The sequence below is a fragment of the Bombus flavifrons genome, chromosome 12, assembly GCF_040668555.2.
Source record: "Bombus flavifrons isolate JBK064 chromosome 12, iyBomFlav1_principal, whole genome shotgun sequence".
Lineage (NCBI taxonomy): Eukaryota > Metazoa > Arthropoda > Insecta > Hymenoptera > Apidae > Bombus > Bombus flavifrons.
In genome coordinates, this window is record NC_138453.1 from 2654609 (window position 1) to 2667654 (window position 13046).

Sequence of the window (13046 nt, forward strand, 5' to 3'; positions counted from 1 at the left end):
TTGCCTTTCCTGCTGCTCCTCTAGCTATGGTATTCAAGACTGTGGATTTTTTTGCTGAAAACATAACATTGTCTCGGAGTGCATCCAGGTCGTTTTGAGTGTATATTTCACTTGTGGCTATCGGCGATGGCGCAGAGTATTGCCACGCTTGGTATAGGTTTTGGCGGAGTGGTGACATTGCTTCTATTGGTTTTGGCGTGAGCTTGTGCCATATCCTATCGATGTGATAATGTTGGCAATATCGCGCTACACTCTCTGTGGTTTCCGTGTTTTGTTACGATGTGAGTCTTAGGCATTAAGTATGCCGTGTTGTTTCCTTGCCAAACGGGTAGTTCCATGTAGCATTCAGTCGTGTGACATACTTTCACTTGAACTGGAATGCATTTAACTATGTGTACTACTTCTCCTTCGACCAAGGCCATGTGACCTGGAGTTTTGGTTATTGCATACGCAAATTCATCAGGTAATATAGTTGCTAGATTTAATGCATTCTCTATTTTCTTTTCCGAGATGCATCTTTGTGCCAGTATATCCTGATCGAGTGCAGTTATTTGTCTTCTGATATGTTTTTCTACGTAAATGAATTTTGTGTTAACATATGCGAATATATCCAAATTTTCGACTGCTGTTTTACGTTTGGGTATAAATGTATTTCTTTTAGTCGTTTCTAGGAGAAAGAGCTTGGGGTGTTTTGTGGATAACAGGGTGTATCCGCACAGAGGCTGTTCTCCAGTCTTGGTTAGCATAAAGGTTATTTCTTGAGTCGTCAAAGCAAAAACCGGTAGCGTCGGTTTGCTATTGGTTTTTATCTCTTGAATTTTTGTGGCGATTCCTTCGTACAAGACGTCGCATTGATCGAACTTACATAGGGATGGTGGATGTGGTTGCCAATGGGTGTATCCATCTTCTGAATCCAAACAGGTTCCTTTATTAAAAGCGCATGCTGTTCCTGACCTTAGTTATTTGCTTCGATCCACACTGGTACTATTCCTGATCTTAGGCTTATCTTTACCGTGGCTTGTACGACAACTCCTTCCCAGCTCCCGTAGGGATCTGCGTATTGTGTTCCTTGGCAGCTACCATCGTTTGTTAGTTTTCCAGCTAGGACGAGGGAGTTTGTCATCGTCAAATTATCTTTTAGGCCTACTATGAAAATTTCAGGTCCGAGGGAAACGTGCCATCTTGATGCATCCTTGTGCATTGTTGGGCCTTTGTCTCGTGGAAGTATTCGGCAAATCCGTTATGTACTGCTGACGTGCGGGAGTGCATGCCGCAATAGTATATCGTTCGCGTAATTTGCACCTTACATTGTCTTCTTTTTTCTTTTAGGTTACCAATGTCTGCAGTATTTGACAAGCAATATTACGCCATATACCACTGTGCTACATTGCCTCTTGAAATCATTCTGGTGGTCTATTTCGATGATGTGCTAGTTTTAACTTATTTAAGTGTACTGTTCGCGGTACTCCTTTTACTTCAATTTTGAGGTTTTGATTTTGCAAAATTTCTAATACTTCATATGGTCCGGTATATTGATCAGAAAATTTTCCTTTGTTAGGTTCCTTTATTAGATATATCAAATCTCCTATTTTGAAATTTTGTGGGTTGATTCGTCGGTCGTAATATTCTTTTGACCTTAATTTAGATTTTATCAAATTTTCTCTTGCCATTTGTTGCACGGTGTTGATTTTATCGAACAGGTCTCTGAGATATTCTGCGTATGTTGGTTCCATGTTCTCTTCAATTATCATTTCACCAGTAGGTTCTCTGGCCAAGTGTCCAAAGACTAATTCGTGCGGGGAGAATTTCGTTCCTTCGTGTACAGAGGTATTATAGGAAAAAATGGCCAATTCCACCCATTCATCCCAGTTTCTGGAATTTTCGATGTATAACTTGAGATATTCAGTCAATACATGGTGAAATCTTTCGATTGAACCGTTTGTTAATTCGGCCAATCGCGGGGAGACGCAATCGCGAGGAGAGACGTCAACGGGAGTCGTAAATTCCCGTTACGATTATATTAATCGACACCACGAATTGATCGATCCCCTGATTTCCGTTAAGATAATAGGGGTGATTAAGTTTATATAACACTGTGATTCACAGAATTATAAAATATATATTTCCAACACTTAAACTACACTGTTGAGTAGATACAAATCGTCAATAACAACTTATCGCACGAATATGAGATAGACACGAATGATAGAGCAAGGTTCGTACAGTCGAATTTCGTATGTTAGTGGACGTAGCACTAGAGGATACTTGATAGACACTAGATTTTGATGTTAAACTTCGACGTTGTCGTATGTAGAAGAAGTAAGTTGACTTGACCCTCCTGATGTAGCAGGAGAAGTCTGCGACTTGACTCTCCGAGAATCGTAGGAGAAGTGAAGAGTAGGAAGCCTCCGACCAACGTGGTTCGTGAGTGACCTCTCTAAAAACCAGATGTGCGTCAAAAATATTTTTAGCCTTAAAAATCTTTCAGGACGACGGATTGAACGAAGATACATGTACACAATGAAAGAGAAAGTTATGGTTGGTCCTCAGGTTTATTGAGGGTCGAAATGACGTTACGCAGGCCATCGGCTGCCCGGTCGCGAGAGCTGCAGCGCAGATGTTTTAGGCGACGTAACATCCTCCCCCCGTTGAGAGGGTACCGATCAAAAGTTCTGGTAGGTAGAGTTACTTGGAGCTGCCGCCCAACGCTTTGTTGATTGCTGATTGTCCGTGGTCTGCTGGATGGGGTCAGCTCGAGCGTAGGACGTGCTGCGTGGCACCTCGATCCGCGAGGCTTGTTGTCGTGTGGATTGTGATTGTCTGGATGAGGCCGTCTTCGCCCGAATGTATTCGATGATACGGCCGAGAGGCCGTTGCGTTGAGGATATGTTGTCTTCCTTGCGTTCTGGATCGTCGTGGTCCTTGGCATTGCCTAGATAGTTTCTGTTGAAGTTCACGAACCAGGACGTGTCGTGAAACAGCTCGGCCCATGAAGTGTCGTGGAACACCTCGTCCCAGGAGGTGTCGTTATATATCTCTCCGATTTCACAACGGAAAGTGAAATTCGCATGTAGATGCGTTGTGGAGACGTGAAGAAGATCTATGGTTGATTGGGGAACAGGGCTCCCCCCGCTGACCCATTCGTGTCGCGCCGTCTTGATGATGCGTGGTGGTTGGACCGGCGTGGACCAATTATCCGCAAAAGGCAAAATCAGAGACTTGTTCGAGGCAGCGATCTGTGGCCGGGTATTGGGATCCGAAGGAGTGTTCTGAAAACTATCAATATCAATTACGTAATTATTCACGGTAGCAATAACGTAGATATTATTTCGCTTCGGGTTATTCGCAGCTGTGGCCCCTGTCGGCCATGGAGAGTGAGGACTCTTCACGGAATGTCCCGGAGAATGAATGAGAGTCTCCGATACGATGTTTATGCCAAATGTTGCGTGTGACGGTATGCAGGACAGGTTATTAACCGTCGAAGTGTTGATAAAGGAATGTCTGTTCCCAGATAATTCTATCATCGTGAATTTCGGAGAGTCTTCTGTAGGTTTCGCTTCTAGATTGGCTTCGGTATCCTTGACGGGATTTGACCCGCTACTCTCGTCGTTTTGAATTACAGTTGCAGGGCATCGCCCATCCTGTAACAGCTTCGGAAAGAATGTTTGCGACATCTTGTCGCCTGGTGAGGTTTTCTCTCTCTGTTGATCCAGAGAATCGTGAAGTGTTGTCTTCAGGACGCGTGTAGGCGATGAGGTGCGAGTTTCACGCAATGTGCCGCGCGGATTAGGCGATGAGATCCGCGTGTCAGGCGACGATATCGACGTTGGATTCGACGCGTTGTTTTCTGCCGACGGAGTATGGCCGCTGTTGTCCTGGACGGGATTGAGTTCCTTCTGGTCCAGAGTATCTTGAGCGGTTTGCTGATTCAAGGCGTTTTGTGTCGTTGAATCAGATTGTTGTGATGTTGACGATGTGAACGTGGTCGTCGTCAGGTCGCGTATGGGGGACACGTTGTGAGTGTCACGCGATGAGCTCCGCATGTCGTGCGACGGGATCGGCGTTCGAGTCGATGCGATATTCTCCGTCGGCTGGTGTTTCACGCATGAATCGCGTGCTTTTAATGTCGAAGGGGTTGTTGATGGTAGTAGGTCAAAGAGGTCCAGGATCCGTACTTCAATCTTAAGATGCTCTCGCAATAAAGAGTCTGCATGAGCAATTTCCCCCTCATCTAACGCTTCCAGCTCGTCCTGAACCTCGATTATCTTCCTCCAATTCTCGTCGAAGAAGTTACGGCATGCTATGAGGGAGTTCTTTTCTACCCGTCCAGACGCTTCATATTCGTCGAGTTGACGCTTCGTGGTCGCGAGTCGGCGGACTAAGATGCTTCGTCTCCGCCGCAGTGTGCTGATCGGTTCAGCGTGGGCCATATTTGAGTTTAATGGCAGGAACGAGTTTACCTTAATCAAATGGACGTTGATCTAGGAACCTGTAGCTACTCGTTACAGTGCGGTGTGGGCTCGCGTATGTGCTGAGCGAGGAAGGAGTTCCTTTCCGAGGGCAGCTCCTTTGGTTAGTTGCCTAAGTCGTTGGAATGTGGATTTCACGCGACACTGTATAGTCACTGGTCAATGCACTTTTTAATGGCGCAAAATCCGGCTCGAAGGACCATGTTAATTCGGCCAATCGCGGGGAGACGCAATCGCGAGGAGAGACGTCAACGGGAGTCGTAAATTCCCGTTACGATTATATTAATCGACACCACGAATTGATCGATCCCCTGATTTCCGTTAAGATAATAGGGGTGATTAAGTTTATATAACACTGTGATTCACAGAATTATAAAATATATATTTCCAACACTTAAACTACACTGTTGAGTAGATACAAATCGTCAATAACAACTTATCGCACGAATATGAGATAGACACGAATGATAGAGCAAGGTTCGTACAGTCGAATTTCGTATGTTAGTGGACGTAGCACTAGAGGATACTTGATAGACACTAGATTTTGATGTTAAACTTCGACGTTGTCGTATGTAGAAGAAGTAAGTTGACTTGACCCTCCTGATGTAGCAGGAGAAGTCTGCGACTTGACTCTCCGAGAATCGTAGGAGAAGTGAAGAGTAGGAAGCCTCCGACCAACGTGGTTCGTGAGTGACCTCTCTAAAAACCAGATGTGCGTCAAAAATATTTTTAGCCTTAAAAATCTTTCAGGACGACGGATTGAACGAAGATACATGTACACAATGAAAGAGAAAGTTATGGTTGGTCCTCAGGTTTATTGAGGGTCGAAATGACGTTACGCAGGCCATCGGCTGCCCGGTCGCGAGAGCTGCAGCGCAGATGTTTTAGGCGACGTAACACCGTTACTTTGTGGGTGGTATGCCAACATGGTATATTGTTTAATGCGGAATCTCTTTGCTACTTTCTTCATTAGTGAGGATGTAAAGTTCGCTCCCTGATCAGTGAGAATAGCTTTCGATGACCCGAATCGGCAAATAAATCATTTTACAAAAACATCCGCTATCTCAGCTGAAGAGATTCCTCCTATCGGAATCCCGATTGAATACTTTGTCAATAAATCTTGGATAGCTAATATATATTCATTTCCTTTTTGAGTTTTTGGCAATGGACCGACGATATCCATACTAATTTTGTCGAACGCTTTGTCTGTGTGTCTTTGTTTTTATCTTTGTGAGCTTCATCAATTGGTATTCCTTGCATGTTCTTACGTAATCTTGAATTTCTTTCTTCATGTTTTCCCAATAATAGTGTTGTCGTATTCTTTGATAAGTTTTTGTTATTCCTTTGTGTTCTGTTACGCATGATTCGTGTTTCTCTCGTATTATGTTGTTTCGCGCTTCCACTGGCGGGGTGATTACATCCCCAGTGCAAATGGCGATGGTTATGGTTGTTTCCGTAAATACTTCCTTCAATTTCCTGATTGTATGTCGCCAGGGTATTTCCTCCGGGTTTCCTTTGCTAATGCTAATGAATTTAATTAATTTTCAGGTGTTCTAGAAATATTTCGATCTTCCTTTATTGGTAGGGATACGATGTATTTCCCGGAATCGTGATTCAATCTTGCTCTTTCCAACATTAAATTTCATAACGAGGCAATTTCCCTGTCTCCTTCATTTCTAAGACTCCTTTATCTATCGGAGTGCCATGTATATCTACGAATAGTACTTTATGATCATTTACTCTCGTAATTGAGTCTCGAGTTTCCGAAATTTTTAGTTCCGCACGCACTGTAGGTCTCGTGTCCATTTCTCGTTGTTGAATTGGTTCTGGGGTTGCAGTGGAGGGCTCTTCTTCGCTTGTTGTATCAGTGTCCTCCTTTTCTCGATTGGCTATTTCTTCGTCTGTGTTTACATCGATTTCAGCTAATGCTTGGTCAAAATATTTTACGGGTGTTTCTTCTATGGTAAAATGCTTTCGGGCAAAAACTTTTCCTTGTTTTCTAGAATCATGGGACTGAGGCAAGACGCGTGGTTTAGCTTCGAATATGGGAGAGTCCTCGGTTGACGTATCCAGTTCAAATCTTTTTGAGACATGATAACGAATCGGTGAGACTGCTTCTCTCTTCCTGATTGGTAGGCAAACCTCCGGGGGGTTTCTAGACAATGCGTCCGCATTCGCGTTCGTCCTGCCTTCCTTGTATACAATATCGAATTCAAAGTCCGACAATCTTAATTTCCACTTCCAGATTCTTGAGGTAGGATCTTTGATAGAATGCATCCACACTAAAGGTTTATGGTCGGTTATTATAGTAAATTTTCTTCCGTATAGATACAGTCGGAAATGCATTGTACTGTAAACGATTGACATTCTTTTTCTATCGTGGAGTAGTTTTGTTCTGCGGGGTTTAGTAATCTCGAGGCGTATGCAATCGGTAGGTCTTTTCCGATTGGTCCTTGACTTAATACGCCGCCCACGGCGTATCCAGATGTGTCTGTTGTGAGATTGAACGGTTGAGAAAAGTCTGAATATTGCAGGATGGGTTCTGTTGTAAGTGCCGTTTTCAAGGTGTTAAACGCGTCTTCTTGACTTCCTTCCCATTTGAACGCAACGTCCTTTTTTAGTAATTGTGTCAATGGTTTCGCAACTTTGGAAAAATTAGATACGAATCTTCGGTAATATCCATCTAGTCCCAAAAATTGTTTAATATTCTTTGGTTTCTTTGGGCGTGGAAAATTTGAAACTGCCTCGATTTTCTTTGAGTCTGGTTTAACTCCATTTTCACTGATCACATGTCCCAAATATTTCACTTCATGTCGTAAGAATTCACACTTGTCTGGTTGCAATTGCAATTTAGCTTTCCGTAATCTATCCATAAGTTGATTGAATTTAATTTCATGTTCACGAAGGGATGTAGAATAAATCACTATATCGTCCAAGTAAACAAACAATTCTATTCCTTGCAATCCTGATAATATCGAATTCATCAACCGTTGGAACGTTGCTGATGCGTTTTTCAGTCCAAAAGGCATTCGTTTAAACTGAAAATGACCATACGGCGTCGAGAATGCTGTCTTGTGGGCATCTTTCGATGCCATTCGGATCTGGTGGAATCCAGATGTTAAGTTGAACGTGGAGAAATACTTTGCACTTCCCAATTGGTCCAATATTTCGATAATGTTAGGCAGCGGATAAGCGTCGCCTATTGTTTTGTCGTTCAATTTCCTGTAATCGATAACCAATCTCCATTGTTTATTACCTTGGGAATCCGGCTTCTTCGGTACGATCTATAACGGAGAGTGGTACGGAGACGTCAATGGTTCCACGACGTCTGTTTCTAGTAATTTTTGAATTTGGCGATTTATCTCTTCTCGATGTACGGGTGGATACCGGTACTGTTTAACATTAATTGGTTTCTCGTCTGTAGTAATAATTTCATGCCGTAAGTTATCTGTTCCTTCCAGAGTCTCGCCTGGAAGATGAAATCTGTCTTGATTTTTCTGTATCAGTGCTTCAACGTTTCTCCTTTCTTCTACGTTTAAATATTCGAGTCGCAACAATTCCACTATTTCGTCGAACCTTGTTTCTTTAGATACTGAAATAACATTGCACGTAGTACGAGAGAGCGAAGTGGGAATTGTAAATTCTTTACCATTTACCAATTACCATTGTACGTATGGTAAATTCATAATCCCTCGATGTGGTATTAATTACTCTTAGATAACCCCGTCCCTTATGGTTTCTCACAACCGCATTTCCGAAATAGACTCCCTTAATCGGTTCGATTTTGGGGATGAATCCCTCGTTTGCCTCTGGATTTGCAATATTTATTGTACATGGTACCGAACTTCGTTTCGTCACAATTATTGTATCGAACGGGATGTAAATATTTACCCATTTAATGTGTTTTTGTTCGTAATCCAGACGAGCTTTGCATTCTGCAAAAAATTCGGATCCTAAGTTTCCGTCTTGATCGATCAGCAATGACACATCAACTGCATGAAAAGTAACTGGATGGCCCGCAACCTGTATTATTGTCTGCCCTAGGGTGACCAGGCTCGTTGCCGTAATTCCTCGAACTTCGATTGATTCTAGCTCGTTGATGGTTGCTGAATCGGGTAAGGCAGATTTCTTGATGTTGATTTATGATCCGGAGTCTAATAGTAAATTTGTTTTAGTTTTTAAATCTGGGGAGACTATTTGTGCAGTTGGAGTATTTGGGGAATCGTTTGGGTTTATATATATTCGTTTCCCTTGCAAGCTACTAAACTTTGCAATATTGGCTTCAGGACTTCCATGTATCCAATTACTATTTTCTTCCTTTTCTTCATTTTAGTTTTTATTTTACGCCAAGACGCAAGTTTACTAACACCGATCCAATTATCCAATTGCTTGTCAATAACATTCAAAATACAAATTTTTGAAAATACCAATTAACCCAAAAATATTTTGGATAAAGTATAGTGTGATACCACCTATATTTTCCAAAAGGAATCGTAAGATCAGTACTCATTTTATCTACGTCAAATACTAGATGTAGTAACCAATGAAGTATTTTTAATCCAGTTGTAATCCAATGGCTAGCGTATTTATTCAAGTTTATATATATATATATATCTTCGGCTGGTGATTCCCTCTTTTCTCCCTTTTGATTTCTTTGAGCCCGTTGAACTTGCATTTCTTCAGCTTGAAAATGTTTGGAATCTTTTTCCTTAGTTACCCTTTTTTCTTCTTTATTAACTTTTATTCACAACACGTTGATTTTTCTCTACCTTTTCAGGATGAACAGTTTCACTGGAAGTGCTTATTATAATTAAATTATTATTTATTTGTATGGAACGTTTAGGAATATTTTCGGTAGATTTAAAATTATTCTTTGAATTCTTATTACAAACCTATTTGCTTATAGATTCTGTTTTGGATTTAGGGAGAGCTATACTTTTATTCTCTGTAGTCTGATCTTCCTTGCAATTTAATGACTTGGCTTCGAGTTCGATAAAGTTACTTTCTGATGGTTTTATAGAAGTTTTTGAGTGAGATACACTCGCTACCCCTTTTCCTATTATATTTGAACATTTACGAAATTCGTGGAACCTTGCCTTTGTATCCTTGCCAAGTCGAACGTGGAGAGGCACTTTGCACTTTCCAGCGGGTCCAATATCTCCGTGATATGAGGCAGTGGATAAGCGTTGCCTATCATCTCGTCGTCCAATTTCCTAGTTTCTGCTTCTTCTGAAAGTTCTTTGACATTAGTATTGTGTATATTGTTCATGAACTCGGAAAATTTCTCACTGATGATCCTGTCTGTGGTGCCGTGCGTCCTCTTACTATTTAAAGTAACATTATCCTTTAGCACAGCAACGGAATGGTGTTTGCATTGAAAAGTTGATTGTTTCAAATGGTCAGCATCTCTCTTTCGATTTAGATCTCTATCGAGGTATTTACTTATGCATTTTTCTTCCCAGGTTATTACTCTTGCTCCTTTCCTAACATCTTCCTGTATTCCCGGATTGTTTAGATGTTTCCGCGACGGCGGTACAAATCTCCAGTCCTAGCGATTGTTTCCGATGTTGTTATTATTGTATGGGAGATGAGCGTTGTTTCGCTTATAATTATTCGGAGGTGTCGGATGTTGGTATCGTCTTCCATTGATTGCTTGTTTTAATTCTCGTGTTGCTTTCACGGCTTGGCGGTACGCATCGTCCAAGGATTGGCATCCTGCTATCTTTACTCGTAAATACACCTCGTTTGGGAGCCCTTTAACGAAAGCCTCCCTCGTGTCTCGAACTATCCTATCTTGGAATACGGTGCCGTACTCGTATCTTCCCTCGTCTATTATCGCCAGTCTGAGATCTCTGACGCGATCCAAATAATCCAGTATGTCTTCCCCCGGTCGTTGGAATATTGTTCCTAATTCTCCCTTATATTAGTTAAGGGATTTCCCTGGGTCGAACATATCCTTTAATTTGTTCCCGAAATCGTTCAAACTGTTTAGCTGACTGTCCTCTACGGCGAGGAACGCGTGCCCGCGAAGCTTATTCATTAATAATTTTACCAATTGAGGCTCTTGATGCCGCGGAATCATGTTTCGTGCGCGCTGGCATGTTCTTAAAAATTGAAATACTGAGGGTCGATGTCCGTCGAATACTGGTACTAACTCGATCGCATGTTTTAACTTAATTGGTTGGGGATTGCCTTCTGTCGGTATTGTCTCCTGGAGAATTACCGGCGGTGATACGGGTGTCTCGATTTCCTTTTTTGTCTTGAGTGAACTCATGTCGTCTTGTAATTCATTGATGTCTGTACTCATATCGGCTATTAATCGAAAATTTGCATCCCTCGCTCTTAGTTTTTCCGACAATGTCAAGAGCATATCTTGCTCTTTGGTGCCACCAAAAATTTATTGTCGTTACGTATTTAACTTGCTGTTTTTGATTAATTTAATTTAATCGGAAGGAAAATTTGAGATGATATGATTGTATATGAAATATTGATTCAAGATTTCCGATTAATACGGTAGTTGATGCCACCAGAAATAGCCTAAGTACTATTTAAAAAAAAATAAATTTTTTTTCTTTTGTTATTTCTTATACTTTTTCTTTTATTTTCTCTCCTTTTTATAAATATTATTACATTTCCCTTTATGTTAGGGGTGTTAGTGTGTGATGAGTATTCTTCGTCTATCGCGACTATTTCCTTTCCTTTTTCATCACTACTACATTGAATTCAAAGCCTGGAAGTGCATCTGTTTCACCTTATTGGCTGTAGGAAAACAAATATTTGCACCTTCGTCTATCGTGGTATTTTGGTAACTACTAGATTGAATTCCCAGCATGGTCCATCTGTTGCACATTCTTAGTTGTAGGAATACAAATCTTTGTACCTTCGTCTGTTGTGGTTTTTTGGTAACTACTAGATTGACTTCCCAGCCTGGTAGTGTATCTGTAGCACTTTCCTGGCTGTAGGAAAGTCAAATCATTGTACCTTCGACTGTCGTGGTTTTTGATAACTACTAGATTGAATTTCCAGCCTGTAAGTGCATCTGTATTACGTTCTTGGCTGTAAGGAATCAAATCTTTGAACCTTTGTCTATTGTGGCTTTTTGGTAACTACTAGATTGAATTCCCGGCCTGGTGCATCTGTAGCTTATTCTTGGCTGTAGGAAAACAAACCTTTGTACGTTCGGCTGCCGTGGATTTTTGTTAACTAATAGATTGAATACCCAGCCTGGAAGTGCATCTGTTGCACAATCTTGGCTGTAGGAAAACATATCTTTGAACCTTTGTCTATTGTGGTTTTTTGGTAACTACTAGATTAAATTCCCAGCCTGGGAGTGCATCTGTAGCACCATCTTAGCTGTAGGAAAACAAATCTTTGAACCTTTGTCTATTGTGGTTTTTTGGTAACTACTAGATTGAATTCCCAGCCTGGAAGTGCATCTGTAGCTTCTTCTTGGTAGTAGTATAACAAATCTTTGTATCTTCATCTGTCGTGGTTTTTGATAACTACTAGATTGAATTTCCAGCCTGTAAGTGCATCTATATTACCTTCTTGGCTGTAGGGAAACAAATCTGTATTAAGTCGTCTGTCGTGGTTGTTTAGTAACTACTAGATTGAATTCCCGGCCTGGTGCAACTGTAGCTTATTCTTGACTGTAGGAAAAAAAACCTTTGTACGTTCGGCTGCCGAGGTTTTTTGTTAACTAATAGATTGAATTCTCAGCCTGGCAGTGCATCTGTAGCACCTTCTTGGCTGTAGGACAGCATATCTTTATACCTTCGCCTGTCGTGGTTTTTTGTTAACTAATAGATTGAATTCCCAGCCTGGAAGTGCATCTGTAGCACAATCTTGGCTGTAGGAAAACAAATCCTTGAACCTTTGTCTATTGTGGTTTTTTGGTAACTACTAGATTGAATTCACAGCCTGGGAGTGCATCTGTAGCACCATCTTGGCTGTAGGAAAACAAATCTTTGAACCTTTGTCTATTGTGGTTTTTTGGTAACTACTAGATTGAATTCCTAGCCCGGGCGTGCATCTGTAGCACCTTGTTGGCTGTAGGGAAACGAATCTTTGCACCTTCGTCTGTCGTGGTATTTTGGTAACTACTAGATTGAATTCCCAGCCTGGGAGTGCATCTGTAGCACCATCTTGGCTGTAGGGAAACAAATCGTTGTACCTTCGTTTGTCGTAGTTTTTTGGTAACTGCTAGATTGGATTCCCAGCCTGGAAGTGCATGTGCAGCATCTTCTTGGCTGTACGAAAACAAATCGTTGTGCCCTCGTCTGCCGTTGTTTTTTTTTTTGGTAACTACCAGATTCAAATCCCAGCCTGGAAGTGCATCTGTAGCGCCATCTTCGCTGTAGGAAAACAAACCACTCCACCTTCGTGTGTCGTGGTTTTTTGTTAAATACTAGATTGAAATCCCAGCCTGGAAGTGCATCTGTTGCACAATCTTGGCTGTAGGAAAATAAATCTTTCTACCTTTACCTATTGTGTTTTTTTGGTAACTACCACATTGAATTCCCAGCCTGGAAGTGCATCAATAGCACCGTCTTGGCTGTAGGAAAATAAATCTTTGTA

At 41.5% G+C, this 13046-nt stretch overlaps 1 long non-coding RNA gene across 1 annotated transcript; it reads right to left on the minus strand.

The window, feature by feature from the left end:
* Positions 1-9084: 9084 nt before the first annotated feature.
* LOC138185596 (uncharacterized) lies at positions 9085-9497 on the minus strand. The gene is made up of 2 exons (XR_011174674.1): positions 9362-9497; positions 9085-9269 (listed from the first exon to the last, which is right to left on the minus strand). It is a non-coding gene; the product is annotated as an uncharacterized LOC138185596 (long non-coding RNA).
* Between the last annotated feature and the right edge of the window lie 3549 nt (positions 9498-13046).